This window comes from Impatiens glandulifera, chromosome 1 (assembly GCF_907164915.1).
Source record: "Impatiens glandulifera chromosome 1, dImpGla2.1, whole genome shotgun sequence".
Lineage (NCBI taxonomy): Eukaryota > Viridiplantae > Streptophyta > Magnoliopsida > Ericales > Balsaminaceae > Impatiens > Impatiens glandulifera.
The window spans coordinates 67,388,998-67,407,769 of record NC_061862.1 but is presented as its reverse complement, the minus strand read 5'-3'; the positions used below and the strand labels follow the sequence as shown (position 1 = coordinate 67,407,769).

General features: G+C 26.0%; 1 pseudogene; it reads left to right on the top strand.

Annotated features, from left to right (window-relative positions):
- LOC124930907 overlaps nt 1-16,477 on the top strand; it is a 31,225-nt pseudogene extending 14,748 nt beyond the window's left edge.
- The last annotated feature ends 2,295 nt before the right edge of the window (nt 16,478-18,772 follow it).

Genomic DNA, 18,772 nt, shown 5'->3' with positions numbered 1-18,772 from the left:
ACCTTATACAAAGAGTAAAAATACATAATTATTATCATAAGAACCGTTACTGATATTTACATAGTTGGTCTTTGGCGATTATGAGAGTCAAATTTAAAATCATCCTTTTATAAATGATATAATTAAAAAGGTGATCAAAATTTATTCCTCTACAAGTTTGCTATAATTTGAACACATCACTCTCAAAATTTTGTATAAATATAAATTTGACCTTTTAAAAGACCAAATCTATATATTATATATAGGGGATAACTCGTTACACATTAAATTATAGCATTATTCCAATAAATAAATTTATTGGAACTTTGGCTTCTCAACTCTCTTCGTCTCTCTTCATATCATGTCTATCCCTTTGAATTGAACTCTAGGAAGTAGGAATTGATATTTATCACTATATATATATATGCTTGCTAGGGAATGATGAAGCATCTGCTTGTCATATTTCCACATTATTAATCTTATATCTATGTTGTTGTTTTAAAAAATTGGTTCCTAGCTATTTCTGATATTTTGTTGTTTGTTTATGTTTCGTTTACTAGACTGATGGTAGAGTGCCAAACACACTTGTTATCATAAATTGTGATATTGTTAAACATAGGGTTGCTTCATCTCAACATATCACACCGGTAAGTGTATCAATCCTGACATTGTAAAAATAATAGTTCATTCTCTTTTTCAATGTTCTACCAATGGAATAATGTATGTTTTGGTTGCATGATCTTTGCAGTTAAATGAAAAGTCTAGTTCTCCCTTTGTGAAGAAATTCAAAACAATAATTCACCTTGGAGAGGTATTAATTATTTTAGTTGTTTTATATCTTTTCATAATTAGAATATAGGGATGTTTTAAAATTAAACATGTTAATTTGAAATTATTATTTAGAGGCCCGATATTCTTGACATCTTGTTAGCCTTATCTGCAATATGCATTCATTATTCTAGATTGATATTATAGCCTTTCAGTTTTATAGATTGTTCTAGAAATATGATCACTAGTGTATATATGTGTTGTAAAGATTCCAGGCCGCTATTATCCATAATATTATATATCATTTCATCTTCATTCTTTAAACACAAATCTTGATTGTATATGGAATCGTGAATCGAATCAAAGAACTTCCTCAAAATATAAATATTGTGGCCACTCACACTGACGGTCTAAATGTATGCATCTTGTTGCGTTCTTCTATATCTGAATTATATTGAGACACTTAAGATCCATTGAGTTCTTTCTATCTCAATCTAAAGCATTCAGTTCCTGTTCAGGTTCTAATTTGAAATGTTGAGAGCCAGCTTAATCGACAAGCTGTGTATGGAGCCCGAAATTCTTGTCCAGATTTGGTACGTGATGTTGCACAATAAAATGTTGTCATGATACAATCATTTTTTCAAATATTTATAGTTATATCTTATACACTTAAATTTGCAGATTTTAACTTAAATATTTCATATATTAAGAAACATCTTTGAATGATATTTATTTTGAGTTGTAGTTTATAATAGAGTTCTAATGCATAAAAGAATCATTACCTAACATGCAGGTACTTATTGGGCATAAAGAAAAATGCAGAATTTGCTCTTGCCATGGGCCAAACTGAACCTTTTGTGCTTTCTGGAGGTTGGAAACTCATTATACCTTTGAAATGTTTTTAGTACAAATTGTTTTTCTTATATTTAATAAATACAATTGTTTTTGATATTATTTAAGGACAAATTGGTGGTTCTATGGAATATTGAAGATCATATCTCCACCTTGGCTTTAGAGAACGATAAGAAACTCCAAGGTTGGTGGGAGTTCTGTTGAAAGTATTACTACTCTTCATCCTCGAGGTACCTATCTAGGACATCAAGATACAGTTGAGGATGTACAATTTTGCCCTTCAAGGTAGAGAAATTACATTTGTAAATTGATCTTTATGCTTGATATTTCAATCTATATGCAGTTTATGATATTTTTGAAGTAAATTCTTTTTTTGTATGTACTAAAGTGGACAAGAGTTCTGTAGTGTGGGTGATGATTCATGTCTCATACTTTGGGATGTAAGGACAGGTTCAAATCCAACTATAAAGGTACCTACATTCCTTTAAATTACCTTAAGAAGCTTACAAAATTGATTTTTTTTTTATTAAAACTTGATTCTCTATCTCTTTTTCAGGTTGAGAAAGCTCATGATGCTGACATTCATTGTGTTGATTGGAATTCACATGATCTTAACCTTATTTTGACTGGGTAAGCATTGAAATGTGTTTTTTAATTATTATTTTCATCTTTTGTGATTCTGAATTGAATTTGGTATTATTCAACAGATCAACTGATAATACAGTAATGATGTATGACCGTAGAAAACTTACTTCAGGATTACCCGTTCATGTATTTGAGGGTCACAATGCTGCTGTTTTGTGTGTACAAGTTTGAAAAATATGATGGGCTAAACTTAATTTTAATCAATTTTAATTTTCTTTTGTTTTTAACACTGATATGATGGGCTAAACTTTAATGTCTTTGATCATTATTATGTAGTCATTTTAATCAATGGTATCAAAATATTTTTTAAATTACTTGTTCTATTTCATTAGTGTTATATCCTACTATAATAGAGAAAGTTGGAGAGTTTCCAAGAATAGAGTGAAAAATGCTACGAAAAATATGTTTTAATTTTGATCTAAACAAAACAATTAGACCAAAGATCCAAAAAAGCTTGTATAAGCCATGTAAGATTCAACACTCTAAAGCATATTAAATCCATACCCAATGAAGTGAGCTTGTTTGTTGTTTGGGTTATTTTGAAATTTTATTGAGTTTTTTTTAAATATTTTTTTGATAAAAAATATTTCATAATTTTTTTTTGTGAGTATAGTATAACCTACTAGGATAATTTAAAGGGATAATTATGGTGCAAATCTTTATCAAGATATTGAGTAGTACTAACTTCTTAAATTGGAAAAATCATTAAAAATAATAATTTTTTTTTTATAAATACAAAGGTTTTCAAACGGATAGTAAGGTAAACCTCTTTAATTTTTTTGTACGTAGATGCATGACAATACCATCTTTCTATTTAAAATATACATTTCATTAATATTAGACAAAAAAAATTTATTTTATTGTTTTTGAGAATTCTCTTAGAGTTTTTTATGATTATTTAAATAAATATTAATTTATTTAAAAAATGTTAAATGTGATAATTTTGAAAAGGTGAGTAGTTTTTGGTTAAAATATTTAAAATATATTAATTTATAATAATAATTTTAATTTTTGTAAATAAATAATATTTTAATGTTTTGATTAATGAATTGACTCATTTAAATGATGAGAGAGTGAATAAAATTATGTTTGATTATGATTTAGTTTAAGAGAGAAATCATTGAACAAATCCTAAGAACAATAATTAATAGTTTTCAAAATTGTGAGAGTAAGAAAGAAAACTACACAATTAAACATGATGAGAATGTTATATATATTAGAGAAAAAATAAAGCTTAAAACTTTTAATAACTTCAAAATTAGAATGTTAAATTAACCAAGTTGAAAAAATACACATGTGTAGATAAATTTTTAATATGCTAACACTCATAGGTCGATATAGTTACTACTTCAACATAGTTACTAATGATACACTATGTTTAACTTAAATTTTGCAATACATAGTCAAATTATTATAGTAGGAGAGTCACACCACCAAATAAAATAAACATAATATATAATTATGTAATAAGATTTAAATATATTTAAATATATATATATTATATATAAATTGTGATGTTATTTATGATCACTAAATAGACACTCTAACCCAAATTTAAGATTCTTATTATAGACACTTTATTTATTTGTTATTTTATTTAACTACATTTTTTATTTTATATAATTATTTTTAACATAAATATATATTAGGATAAATTGTAATTTGTATTTTGTTTTAATTAAATTTTAATTTAATATATTAAATTTTAATATTTATTAAATATATTTTATATTAATGTATAATATTTAAGTTACAATGTATTAAAATAAATAAAATATATTAAATTGAAAAATAAATTATAGTTTTATTATTTATAATTTCTTAATTTTAAAAGATAATTTTATAATAGACCGGATAAGATAGGTGCAACCCTACAACTTTTCAAAACAATTACGATATTAATATGATATTAATGTACACAATTTTTAACTCGGATTCAAAACGATTAAATTAGATATTAGTGATGCACACATTTTAACTAGGAGGTTATTAAGTCTTTTCGGTGTGAATAAGTGGACAAGCCAAAACATGAATAATAAAAACATAATCAATCATGTGATAAAATTTTAAAAGATTAAATATATTTACAAAAATGATGTGTTATAATGACTGACTATAAATACATCATCCAAATTTAGGATCATTTTAGAAACTTTGTTTATATTTTATTTGATTAAATTATTAAGTGTGTATTCAATTATTTTTAATATAAGTATATAATAAATTATGTATATTAACATTTATATTTAATTTAATTTTAATATTTATTTAATCTATTTTAATATATAATATAATATTTAATTTTAAGTAAATATGTTTAATTATAATTATAAATATATTTTATATTTATAAATTTCAAAAGAAGAAGGTGCAGGATAATTTGAAAATGAAAAGGGTGTTCTGCATTATTTAGTATAACCTGAATGGATCCGATCGAGATGTGTTCCACCATGGCCAAAGACGAGCTCAAGGGACAACACATTTCTCTCTCCGTTCGAAAATAGGGTTTCTTGATCATTTCTCATTTCCTAAATCTTGACTTAGCCGTCATTTAATCAACTTTATGAATCATTGATATTTAGAAAATATTTTTGTCACGGATTTTATAAATGTGTACTAGATGAGATTATTTGAAAATAAGGTTATATTTAAACTTAGAATAAGTCAGATTAATAAATTTATTGATACTTTTTTTTTAGATTTGGATATATGTTTAGTAATATTATTTTTAATAATTTCATTGAAATATGTGGTGACAACGCATTAATAAGGTGAAGACAAATTAACTCAATAATATTATCTTAAATATTAATTGTCTCGGTTGAATATAAAATTTAAAACCAAGCAATTACATTTGTAGATACTAGAATCACCACTAAAGTCTACTACCATCAACAACTATAATAGTAAAATCATCCCTTATGGATTAAATTGTACCAAATTTCTATCTATAAGTAGTGTACAGAAAAAGATGAAGATAATGCATGAACATATATAGTCTTCCTTATGTCGAGCATTGTACCGGGAAAAGGGCTAATCACTTTGATAGAACTTTATTAATTAAAGGGTTCTAGTTTGCATCTATAATAACAAAAGCACGAAATGAGGTGTACCATCCATCCTTCCACCGAGAAGAAAAATAGTAAAGTCGTGACTAGCTTATTCGGTCTCACGACGTACAACCCCAATATTGAGTTTGTGAATTTTAAAACAACGCTTGATTGTCCTGCCAACATTACATATTGAAACCAGAAAGCACATTATTACAAACAGTGTGATATATTTATTTTTGTGTTATTTGTTTAGTTTTTTTCTTTATTAAATAGTTCCGCATGTGACATGTCATTATTATTGTAGTAAAATTTCCTTAGTTTTTTTTTTTATTTTATAGAATTTCATGTCTGTATTATTTCTTCTATTTTTTTGATACATTAGTTATTGAAATAAAATTATTATTAGTTCTGTGTTAAATTTAAATTGAATATTTCTTCTCTCAATTCATTTGTTATTTGTAATGTACTAGCTTAATTTTCATGATATAAATCGCTTGATTATTCGTTTACGTCTCCTCTCCCATCAATTTTCTTTTTTCTTGGGCGGCAGTAAACTTTATGAATAAAATAATGTAGACTCCAAACACATATAAGTTTCAGAATAAACATAAAAAACATTGAAGGTATATACATTTTTATTTAAGACAGTAATATATTTACCTAAATCAAAATTGATTGTTAGTTCATTCTACCATCGTAAGTCTATTCTACAATCGTAAAGTTTTAAAATATCGAGTTGATGGTTAAAATTATACCATTGTAAAATAGACTAACAATTTTATTTCGATAAACTTTTAAATAAGTTAAATTTTTACGATTTGAAATTTACACCGATAATATTTACTATTTATAAGTTTATAAATAATTTCGATCTTATTTACAATTTTATTCTTTTTTATAGAAAAAAAATTATATTTATAAATTAAATTATTTTTATTATTTATTCAAATAAATAAATTATGGAAATAATTCTGTAAACATGATTTCATTTAATGTTAATTTCCTTTAATATTATTTATTAATTAATTATATTATATGATAAGATATAACTAATATTATTTTAAAATAAATTCTCATTATTTTAAATAAACTCTTAATTTAAAAAAGTGTATAAAGTTGATAATTTTAAGTAAAATTTTGATTTTGACTATTGATCCTAACTATTATTTTATTAAAAAAATTATCAACATTAAAATTATTTATTTTATTTGGTATAATATTATTTATTGAATAGTAAATATTTATGAATTATGATAAATTTTATAAGCGGTATTTTTATTTTATTTAATATAAATATTATTTTGGTTTTAATGTAATTTTAGTTAATTTTAATTAGATTATTATTGTATTTTTTTTATAAACAGAAGAAATATAATTTATTTTTAATAATGATATCGAATAAAAATATAAACTATTAAAACTTTATTTTATTAAACATTTTTATTTATAATATTTATAGTTATGGTGTTATATAGGTCTGATACAAAATCTAACCGAATTTAAATTTAATTTGAATTTATTCTCTATTTTTTAATTGAATTTTAAACTTATTCGAATTTAGATACGATTTTTCATGTTGAAATTTTAACTACATACCTAATTTGAAAATGAATTCATTTATTATTATTTATTTTAATTAATTATTTTATTATATATTATATAATTTATTACATAATGAAATAATTATATATTTAAATTAAATATAATAATTTCTTATCTCTACACCAAAATACAATAGCCGCCTATCTCTCCCATCTATTCTCATTTATCTAATGCCCTAACCCTAATCAAATAATTTATCTACTAGCTGCCCATCTCTCCCTCTCTTATATTACTCTTATTTTCTCCGCCCACATCTCTCCCTCTCTTATATACTCTAATTTTCTCTGCTCACATCCCTCTTATATTACTCTTATTTTCTCCGTCAACATCTCTCCCTCTTATACATTTACTCTTATTTTCTCCGTTAACATCTCTCCCTCTTATACATTTACTCTTATTTTCTCCGTCAACATCTCTCCCTCTTATACATTTACTCTTATTCTCATTTTTAATACTTTAACCCTAGCCCACCTCCCTCCCTCTCATTTCTATTCTCTACTATCATATAATCAATCTAGCTTCTTATTTCGGGTTATCTCTATTTCTTCTTTTTAAGACTCTTGAGTTGGATCTATATTTCTTTTCTTTTTAGAAATTTCAAGACTCTTGAGTTTGGATCTATATTCCTTCTTTCTTGTTGAAAATATTGCATGCTTGCTCGTCCCGAACCTTCAACATTGAAGATTAAATTCAAAGGTAACTTAAATTTTGTTTTAAGAAATTTTGTTTTAAGATTTTATTTGAATTTGATTCGGTTTTTAAATTGGCAAAAAAATATATATTCAATTTTTTTTTAATATAACAAGTAAAATTATTGTTATATATATTTTTTCACTTACTATATATATATTAAATAAATAATGTATATATTCTTATAAAATTATAAAAAATTATAATATAAATAATAAAACTTGATATATATATATATATATATATTAATAAATTTATATATATGTAACAATAATATATATAATTTAAAAACTAAAAATATATTAATAATTTTAAAATTATATTTAAAATAATAAAATATAAAAATAAATAAATTACTAAATATTTTTAATAATAAAAAATTGAAGAAATATAAACTATTAGATAAGACGGAGAATACCAAAAGAATTCACTTCAATATATGAAATCCTGGGAGAATTATCCTTATAACTATGTGTTTGTCGTGATATTTATAATATAAAATTAAAATGAAATTGAATTTTTATATTCATAAGATATAATATTTTTTTATATATTATAATGTATAATAATAAAATAAATATTAATAATTTAAAATATATAATATTTTAGTATTTTGATTAATTAATTAAAGTAGGTGATAGATAAGAAAGAGAATAAAATGATGTTTAATTATTTTGAGTTATTTAATTTTAAAAAATTATAATCAAACTCATTATTTTTTAATATTTTTAATATTTATTTCCCTTATTATTTTATAATATTTTTTATTTATTCTCTTTTATTTTTTTCAATTATTTTTATTTCTCTTTCTAATTTTTTTATATTATTTTACTTATTGATCAATTATTTACAGACACAGACACAGAAAAACAACTTTATACGGTCAAGGTCAGAAGAGCGAGAAATGGTGAAGAAGCAGGTGGAGGCGGCGGCGGAAGCGGCAAAGAGAAAGAGAAAGAAAAAGAGCAGGATTAGGATTGGCTAACTCATCACTCACTTCTCTGGCCTTCTCTATCATGCAGGTACTCATATATATATATATATATATAATGTATCTAATCTGTATCTAATCTAGCTTTATTATCATGCATATAAATAGATGGGGTCCCCAGTTAAAAAAGGGTTCTTTCAAGAACAGTCAGCGCCTTTACATTTCCGAACAGCTAAACTTAATTGGATCTCCTACTTCTCTTTGTTTTTTTCATTTATGTACATCCTTTTATAATTAATTAGCTATATCTAAACCATATGCTTAATTAATTTGATAAAATATACATAGCCTCATCTTAGCTAGCTAACTTTACTTTGCATGTCTCATGGTCTCTCTAGCCTCTTGGGTAAGGCTAGTTAGGCGGCCTAAGGCGCATAAGCTAGGCCCCCTCCCACAGCCACCAAAAATATAAAAACACTAACAAGATTTGAAGCATAGGCCATTAGATGAATTTACTTTTTTAGTCTAAGGCATAAAAAACCTCGTGCCCAGACACTCAGGGGCGGAGCCAGAATTTCTAGTCTACCCGGGCTAAAATTATTTTCACAAAAACTAATATAACATGATATTTTTTTTAATATTCCATTATATATTAAAAAATATGAATCGTTTAAGCACAACGAAACAAAGCATGACATTAGAAAAATAAAAAATACTGAAAAGAGAAAAAAAATATCTTAGACTAAAGATACAAAAAAAACAATAATGACATTACTATTGAAGTTGGGATTTACGATTTTTTGAAATATAATAGTCATCGATAATTGAATTCGTGTCTATACTTGAAACAAATTCCCTCTCAATATAGATGATCATGGAATCGGTGAGAAAATCTTCTCCCATTTTATTACGATAAACTTTTTTAATATGTTTCATAGTAGAAAATGCTCGTTCAGTAGTCGTCGTTGAAACGGGTATAGTTAAAACTAAACGGATCAACCTAGCAATCAAATGATACTATTCCAACCTTTTTGTTTCAGATAAACCTCGGCACAATTCTGAGATAGTTGACATATTTTGGAATTTTTCATGACAAACTATATCAATCTCAAAATGTAGTAGTTGACTCCTCAAATGATGCATTTCTTGTCTAGTGAAATCCTCGGGATAATACTTCTTGGAGATAGTCAAAATTTTGTCGATGTTGAAGTTTTTAAATTTATCATTTGGGTCCAAAGTAGAACTAAGCGAAAGAAGTTCGACTGTATCATCACTGAATCTGAAGTTTAACTATTCCAACTAAAAATCTATTGCAGCATTGAATATATCATAATGAAAGTGATGCTCAACTGTGATGGTATCCTTTTGTCCACATGAACGACTATATTTCTTGTAACGAGCACTCATCTCTGGTATATCAACATCTAATCTTGTGCAAAATGATATGACATTCGAAAGAAGAATATCAAACCCATCATTTCTTAAATTCAAGAGAAGTGCTTTAGTAAAAGATACTAAATTCATTGCATTTAATATATCAATAGACTTTCTCTGTAAGTCACGACTAAGCAAATTTGTGATCCCCATAATTTTATGCATTAAGTGCAAAATAAAAATGAAATCAAAAGACTTCATCACTATTAAAGATCCACCAGCTTCCCCACGCATCGAAATAGAGGAACCATCTTTGATAATATTTTCAAGCACATTAATAGTTGCATCATACATATCTATCAAGCTGCAAATAGAATCAAAATGGGAACTCCAACGAGTAGTTCCTGGTCGTTGTAAATTACCAATCTGGTTAGCTCCTCGTCCAAGCTCACGTTCACCATCAGCAATAGAACGAGCAATTTCATTAGCTGCTACCGCTTATCCAATTAGAGGTTAAAAAATTATGATTAATATTACTTATATTAATTAGATATTATGTTAAAAAAGAGCTGCTACCGCTTATCCAATTAGAGGTTAAAAAATTATGATTAATATTACTCATATTAATTAGTAGATATTAGGTTAGAAAAGAGCGGCGGTCGCTTATCCAATTAGGTTAAAAAATTATGATTAATATTACTTATATTAATTATATTAATTAGATATTAGGTTAGAAAAGAGCGGCGACCGCTTAGGTTAAAAAATTATGATTAATATTACTTATATTAATTTATATTAATTAGATATTAAGCCCAAATAATAGAATATATTAGTGAGATTTATATGTTAGATTAATAAATATATTATAGAATATATTAGTGAGATAAAATAAATATAATATAATATATAATTAGTTGGTTGTGGTGGGACTCCGGGCTATAGGCTATAATTTAGCCTATTAGATAGCTATATAATTTTATATTATATAATATTCTACTACTAACTGATTAAATCCCTCCGGGTTAAGTTGGGTGTGGCTCCGCCCCTGCAGACACTGGCTCGACTTCATCTTCTTTGGAACAAAGTCTTCACCATTTGACCAACAATAGCCACCATAAGTCTTAGATGTTCATCGAAGCAGTTTTGAAGTCTAGACTATGTTTCGATGATTATTAGATTGTCCACTTGAGATCAAATGTTAATCTAGAATTGACTACAATTAAGAATTTGGAGGAGGCGCGGAAAAAGGTCTCCACTTCAAATTTGGGGACCGAGCGAGCCATCAAAGGATTAAGACTATTGAGTTGAACTAGGAAGATGTTGTTTAATCTTGGGTTGAGAAACCCTAAAACTTTCTAACAACCTAAATTATAATAGGGTTGGTAGAAACGAACTTGAATGTAGTGCACCAATTTATGCTAGACAATGGATTAGCTGGTTTGTTTTTGTATTTGTTCCATTGTAAAAGCATTGAAGATAATAATGAAAAAATATTGTAAAACTCAAAAAGAGTAGTGATCATAATTAAATGATAGCTTTAAGAGATAGTTTGTCTAAAATTCTTTTATTGGTTGTCTAAAATTCTTTTATTGACGACTAACGTGTTCAGTCAAGATTTGAATTTTATTTGAGAATCACACTATTCAAAATCAAAATTTATATAGTTTGTCCAGATAGTTATTTAAGTTAAATGTTGCAACATTCCAAATAAATCAAGAAAATAGTAGTTTGTTTAAGCACACATCAGACGGATTTCTTCTATTTTGTAGCTCCAACAAGTCCTTCACTTCTTCATCTATTGCATATTTACACGGACTCTATTTCAACTACTTTTGTGAAAAAGTCCAATGTTGACAAGAATTATAATGAGATTTTTTTTTGTTGACATTCCAAAATTTAATGGTTTCCACTTTAGAATTAGTAAGCAAACTAAATATGTTATAATTTTACGAGATTAAATGTTACATTATCTCATTGTATTTTGTTTGACGAAGAAATGTAGTCTCTAAAGTTATTGATGCACTATCTTACGTAACAATTAATTTCGGTTCACATGATGACTAGTTTTTGAAAAACAACTCTATTTTTCGTAATAGTTTTATTTATCTCTCTTCCTTCAAAGTGAGTTTGGAATGCCAAGACACTTGAGAGTTCTTATTCTTTTAGTATGAATATCAATATAAACTCAAAATGATGTGTTTCACATTGACTAACACATGTTTCCTATGCGATAACAACAAGAAGACAATTAACCACGATATGTTTCACTTCACCCTTGCTTTAATATTTTGACTCTACTTCAAAGTTTCCTTAACTATCAAATGATCATATCTCAATATTAATTGGAAATTTTGGTTTTAATGGACAAAATAATGTTTTCCATCGTCGATGGCTATCATGGCTGTAAATGCCAAAAAAAAACATACATAAATCAATTAAATAAAATCAACCTATAATAATTAGTATGCTTTTTTTTTTTTATTAAAGGTCATGTTGTATTAAAATGATTTAATTAAACAAATTTATAAACGCGAGGGGTGATCAATTTTAGAAAAATGTAAATAAATAGAAAGACATTAACAAAGAAAAATGTGTTAGATTCATATGAAATCATAGTAGTCTCATCTATGACAAATCCTTCACTTTTTATCGAGATGAACATGCATAGAGTTCCTCTCATTTCCAAAAAAAAAATCCTTTAAATGTCAAGCTTTATATTGCATTATTTCTAAATCATCCAATAAAGATCCAATAAATGTTTGACCCGACTAAGGACTAGATGTATGAGATGAGAAACTAAAACAAAATGTAGCATATTTTTTGGAAAACATATCAACTTTTATTTCAAAGAGACGTGAATGTGAAGGGCATTCAAAAGTTATGAGCAAAGAGAATCAAAGGAAAAAAAAATAAGTAAAAAAAAATTAAGCTCTATCATCTCAAATATAGTTGGTTAATCATTATATAATTGAATTATTGATAACTTAAGTGCTTCTGTTTTGATTTCAAACCTTATATTGCGAAGATGATTAGCAAGGGTTGTGAACACAAATGTTTATTACTTTATTTAAGAAAAAGACTTATAAGAAAGTTTATATAACTCGATAATATAACACAAATCTCATTTTTATATGGTCATGAGTTCGAGCTTTAGTGACCTTTTAAAAAAAGAGATAACCAAAAGACAATTATAAAAAGTCTTGCCTAGACATTTGAAGAATCAAACCAAGATAACTAAAATTTATTTTGATAATTTGAAATATATTATATATAGATTTTATGAATAAAATTCTAATTAATATAGTTAAAAATTTGTTAATAACTTTCCATGTTTAAAGTTTTGTGTGTTACTTAACCAACGCATTTTTTATTGATTTTTTTCACCTTATACAAAGAGTAAAAATACATAATTATTATCATAAGAACCGTTACTGATATTTACATAGTTGGTCTTTGGCGATTATAAGAGTCAAATTTAAAATCATCCTTTTATAAATGATATAATTAAAAAGGTGATCAAAATTTATTCCTCTACAAGTTTGCTATAATTTGAACACATCACTCTCAAAATTTTGTATAAATATAAATTTGACCTTTTAAAAGACCAAATCTATATATTATATATAGGGGATAACTCGTTACACATTAAATTATAGCATTATTCCAATAAATAAATTTATTGGAACTTTGGCTTCTCAACTCTCTTCGTCTCTCTTCATATCATGTCTATCCCTTTGAATTGAACTCTAGGAAGTAGGAAATCATATTTATCACTATATATACATATATATATATATATATATATATATATATATATATATATATATATATATATATATATATATATATATATATATATATATATATATGCTTGCTAGGGAATGATGAAGCATCTGCTTGTCATATTTCCACATTATTAATCTTATATCTATGTTGTTGTTTTAAAAAATTGGTTCCTAGCTATTTCTGATATTTTGTTGTTTGTTTATGTTTCGTTTACTAGAATGATGGTAGTGTGCCAAACACACTTGTTATCATAAATTGTGATATTGTTAAACATAGGGTTGCTTCATCTCAACATATCACACCGGTAAGTGTATCAATCCTGACATTGTAAAAATAATAGTTCATTCTCTTTTTCAATGTTCTACCAATGGAATAATGTATGTTTTGGTTGCATGATCTTTGCAGTTAAATGAAAAGTCTAGTTCTCCCTTTGTGAAGAAATTCAAAACAATAATTCACCCTGGAGGGTATTAATTATTTTAGTTGTTTTATATCTTTTCATAATTAGAATATAGGGATGTTTTAAAATTAAACATGTTAATTTGAAATTATTATTTAGAGGCCCGATATTCTTGACATCTTGTTAGCCTTATCTGCAATATGCATTCATTATTCTAGATTGATATTATAGCCTTTCAGTTTTATAGATTGTTCTAGAAATATGATCACTAGTGTATATATGTGTTGTAAAGATTCCAGGCCGCTATTATCCATAATATTATATATCATTTCATCTTCATTCTTTAAACACAAATCTTGATTGTATATGGAATCGTGAATCGAATCAAAGAACTTCCTCAAAATAGAAATATTGTGGCCACTCACACTGACGGTCCAAATGTATGCATCTTGTTGCGTTCTTCTATATCTGAATTATATTGAGACACTTAAGATCCATTGAGTTCTTTCTATCTCAATCTAAAGCATTCAGTTCCTGTTCAGGTTCTAATTTGGAATGTTGAGAGCCAGCTTAATCGACAAGCTGTGTATGGAGCCCGAAATTCTTGTCCAGATTTGGTACGTGATGTTGCACAATAAAATGTTGTCATGATACAATCATTTTTTCAAATATTTATAGTTATATCTTATACACTTAAATTTGCAGATTTTAACTTAAATATTTCATATATTAAGAAACATCTTTGAATGATATTTATTTTGAGTTGTAGTTTATAATAGAGTTCTAATGCATAAAAGAATCATTACCTAACATGCAGGTACTTATTGGGCATAAAGAAAAATGCAGAATTTGCTCTTGCCATGGGCCAAACTGAACCTTTTGTGCTTTCTGGAGGTTGGAAACTCATTATACCTTTGAAATATTTTTAGTACAAATTATTTTTCTTATATTTAATAAATACAATTTTTTTTATATTAGGTAAGGACAACTTGGTGGTTCTATGGAATATTGAAGATCATATCTCCACATTGGCCTTAGAGACACCATCTGGTGGTGGTAGAACCATAAAAAACTCCAAGGCTGGTGGGAGTTCTGTTGAAAGTATTACTACTCTTCATCCTCGAGGTACCTATCTAGGACATCAAGATACAGTTGAGGATGTACAATTTTGCCCTTCAAGGTAGAGAAATTACATTTGTAAATTGATCTTTAGGATTGATATTTCAATCTATATGCAGTTTATGATATTTTTTAAGTAATTTTTTTTTGTATGTACTAAAGTGGACAAGAGTTCTGTAGTGTGGGTGATGATTCATGTCTCATACTTTGGGATGTAAGGACAGGTTCAAATCCAACTATCAAGGTACCTACACTCCTTTAAATTACCTCAAGAAGCTTACAAAATTGATTTTTTTTTATTAAAACTTGATTCTCTATCTCTTTTTCAGGTTGAGAAAGCTCATGATGCTGACATTCATTGTGTTGATTGGAATTCACATGATCTTAACCTTATTTTGACTGGGTAAGCATTGAAATGTGTTTTTTTATTGTTTTTTTTTCATCTTTTGTGATTCTGAATTAAATTTGGTATTATTCATCAGATCAGCTGATAATACAGTAATGATGTATGACCGTAGAAAACTTACTTCTGGATTACCCGTTCATGTATTTGAGGGTCACAATGCTGCTGTTCTGTGTGTACAGGTTTGAAAAATATGATGACTACTGTTTTCTAAATATTTTCATAAAGGGAAATAATATAAAAAGAACAAATGCTTCAATTTATTTTTCAGTGGTCTCCCGACAAGGCATCAGTTTTTGGAAGTTCATCGGAAGATGGAACATTGAACTTATGGGATCATGAAAAGGTTTGAAACCTAATTAATATATGATGAATTGTTTTTTATTGTAAATTGATTTCAAAATAAATTTTTTAAATTTCATTCATGTTGCAGATGGGCGGAATGCAAGAACTTGGTGGATCATCAGATAGTTCACCAGGCTTGTTATTTAATATTGTGGTCATAGGTAAGAAATTTATTATTGTATTTCTTTCTTTCTTTTTATATTTATTTTTTTTGGATATATCAATTCAGAATTTTATATTTATTTATTTTGGATATATCTATTCAGAGGCAAAGTTGTGGATTTCCATTGGAGTTCTTTTGATCCTTGGACAATCGTTAGTGTATCGGATGATGGAGACAGTATTGGCGGTGGAGGTACTATGCAGGTAATAATTGTTTTTTAGTAATTTCTATTGTTATGAATAATTAATATGGTTAGATGATTAAATGAGTAATTGGTAAATGTTGTTGTTTTTAGATATGGAGAATTATAGACATGATTTACCGACCACGAGAGGAGGTTCTGGCTGAGTTAGAGAATTATAAGTAAGATATAATCAATTTCAACTAACACCTCTTAATACATTATTAATTTTCTTTTGTTTTTAACACCGATATGATGGGCTAAACTTTAATGTCTTCGATCGTTATTATGTAGTCATTTTAATCAATGGTATCAAAATATTTTTTAAATTACTTGTCCTATTTCATTAGTGTTATATCCTACTATAATAAATAAAGTTGGAGAGTTTTCAAGAATAGAGTGAAAAATGCTAAGAAAACTATGTTTTAATTTTGATCTAAACAAAACAATTAGACCAAAGATCCCAAAAAGCTTGTACCAGCTATAAGCCATGTAAGATTCAACACTCTAATGCATATTAAATCCATACACAATGAAGTGAGCTTGTTTGTTGTTTGGGTTATTTTGAAATTTTATTGAGTTTTTTTAAAATATTTTTTTGATAAAAAAATATTTCATAATTTATTTTTGTGAGTATAGTATAACCTACTAGGATAATTTAAAGGGACAATTATGGTGCGAATCCTTATCGAGATATTGAGTAGTACTAACTTCTTAAATTGAAAAAATCATTAAAAATAATAATTTTTTTTATAAATACAAAGGTTTTCAAACCGATAGTAAGGCCTCTTTAATTTTTTTTGTAAGTAGATGCATGACAATGCCATCTTTCTATTTAAAATATACATTTCATTAATATTAGACCAAAAAAATTTATTTTATTGTTTTTAAGAATTCTCTTAGAGTTTTTTATGATTATTTTAATAAATATTAATTTATTTAAAAAATGTTAAATGTGATAATTTTGAAAAGATGAGTAGTTTTTGGTTAAAATATTTAAAATATATTAATTTATAATAATAATTTTAGTTTTTGTAAATAAATAATATTTTAATGCTTTGATTAATGAATTGAATAATTTAGATTATGAGAGAGTGAATAAAATTATGTATATTAACATTTATATTAAATTTAATTTTAATATTTATTTATTTAATGTATTTAATTTTAATATTTATTTAATCTATTTTAATATATAATATAATATTTAATTTTAATTAAGTATGTTTAATTATAATTATAAATATATTTTATATTTATAAATTTCAAGAGAAGAAGGTGCAGGATAATTTGAAAATGAAAAGGGTGTTCTGCATTATTTAGTATAACCTGAATGGATCCGATCGAGATGTGTTCCACCATGGCCAAAGACGAGCTTCAGGTACAATACATCTCTCTCCGTTCGAAAATAGGGTTTCTTGATCTTTTCTCATTTCCTAAATCTTGACTTAGCCGTCATTTAATCAACTTTATGAATCATTGATATTTAGAAACTATTTTTGTCACAGATTTTATACATGTGTACTAGATGAGATTATTTGAAACTAAGGTTATATTTAAACTTAGTATAAGTCAGATTAATAAATTTATTGATACTTTTTTTTTAGATTTGGATATATGGTTAGTAATATTATTTTTAAAAATTTCATTGAAATATGTGGTGACAACGCATCAATAAGGTGGAGACAAATTAACTCAATAATATTATCTTAAATATTAATTGTCTCCGTTGAATTTAAATATAAAATTTAAAACCAAGCAATTACATTATACTAGAATCACCACTAAAGTCTAGTACCATCAACAATTATAATAGTAAAATCATCCATTATGGATTAAATTGTACCAAATTTCTATCTATAAGTAGTGTACAGAAAAAGAAGAAGATAATGCATGAACATATATAATCTTCCTTATGTCGAGCATTCGAGCGAAAAAGGGCTAATCACTTTGATAGAACTTTATTAATTAAAGTGTTCTAGTTTATTATGATTTCATTAATTTTGTTTTATATATATATTAATTTGTTTAATGTATAGTGCGATGAATGTAATAACAAAAACACGAAATGAGGTGTACCATCCATCCTTCCACCAAGAAGAAAAATAGCAAAGTTGTGACTAACTTGTTCGGTCTCACAACGTACAACCCCAATATTGAGTTTGTGGATTTCAAAACAACACTTGATTGTCCTGCGAACAATACATATTGAAACCAAAAGGCACATTATTACAAACAATGTGATATATTTATTTTTGTGTTATTTGTTTAGTTTTTCTTTATTAAATAGTTCGGCATATGACATGTCATTATTATTGTAATATTATTTCCTTAGATTTTTTTTATAGAATTTCATGTCTTTATTATTTCTTCTATTTTTTGATACATTAATTATTGAAATAAAATTATTATTAGTTCTGTATTAAATTTAAATTAAAAACGTCTTCTCTAAATTCATTTGTTATTTGTAATGTACTAGCT